Genomic DNA, 1,347 nt, shown 5'->3' on the forward strand with positions numbered 1-1,347 from the left:
TTGTTCAAGTGCTATTGTTCATTGCACCACACACACTTACAAGGGCACTAGGTTGTCGTTAGTTTGTTCATGTCATGCACCTGTTGTTCATCTTTTACAAGGGCGCGGCTTGCTTTTATGCAGAGAGCAGAGAGAGAGGGAAAAGGGGGGGTGGTTATGTTGTGCTCTTATGATTCCTTTTAGAAGGTTGCTTTGAGGAGGTCCGAGGGTGGGGCCCTGTGCGGATTCCGGTATTCAAACCCGCAACGTGGTGGAATTTGGATGACTTTGGAAGGTTGCGCTGGCCAGCAAGTCGTGCTCAGGACCCACTGTTGGGTATTCCATTGCGGCTAGTTTGGTACTTTCTGCCTTTGCGTCCTTCACAAGAAGTTTTGGGCATTTTCCCATGTGGGAAAGAGACCCACTTTCCCTTATGTTTCCCTATAGTGTGTCAACATCATGAGCTTCTGGAGACGAGACTCCGCATACCTAGCTAGGTGTGGTGGGGGGGGGCAGGGGGCTGCCACCCCCCCTCGAGGGCCGGCAGCCCTCTGTCCCCCCCACCGCACCTAGCTAGGTATGCTCCCCCTCGCCTGCAGAAGCTCATGATGTTGTTGTAATCCTCCATGTGGGAATCGTAGTTGGAAAATGTCAAACTTCTTGTGCTTTAAGGCACCTTAGCAAGGGGGGGCCGGCAGCCCCCTGTGCCCCACCGCACCTAGCTAGGTATGCTCCGCCACGCCTGCAGAAGCTCATGATGTTGTTGTAATCCTCCATGTGGGAATCATAGTGGGAAAATGTCTAAAACTTCTTGTGTCTTAAGCCACCTTAGCAAGGCCATGTGATGCAAAAGAAGGGGGGGTCTGATAAGGCAGAGCAGTCACGAGGGGTTCTCTGATAGTGATCAGGCTGCAAGTCTCTGCCAATAAATGGTCATCTCGATTTGATTTTATGCTTTCATTGTTTGGTCGTGCAAGGTATGGTCCTACTAAGATAGTTATTTCTCAACATAACACCCATTATAAATTGGCAAAAAGGGTTAAAGTGGTTTACTAGTACCACAGGGTAAAACAAAATTTTATGCTTTCAAGGACAACCTCATTCAGTTCAATAGACAAAAAAGTACATCATTCAGTTCTTCCAAGTTTTTTAATTGTTTTGTCCCTTGTCATGTGGAATCGTGCATGTATATATAACGTAGTCTAAGGCTTTAATTCATGACTTGGAGGGAAACAAGTTATATTCATGAATTAAAGCCTAGACTATATTATATATACGTGCATGTATATATAACATAGTCTAGGCTTTAATTCATGACTTGGAGGGAAACAAGTTATATTCATGAATTAAAGCCTAGACTATGTTATA

Source organism: Cibotium barometz, chromosome 36 (genome assembly GCF_041138505.1).
Source record: "Cibotium barometz isolate CiBa-2024 chromosome 36, ASM4113850v1, whole genome shotgun sequence".
Lineage (NCBI taxonomy): Eukaryota > Viridiplantae > Streptophyta > Polypodiopsida > Cyatheales > Cibotiaceae > Cibotium > Cibotium barometz.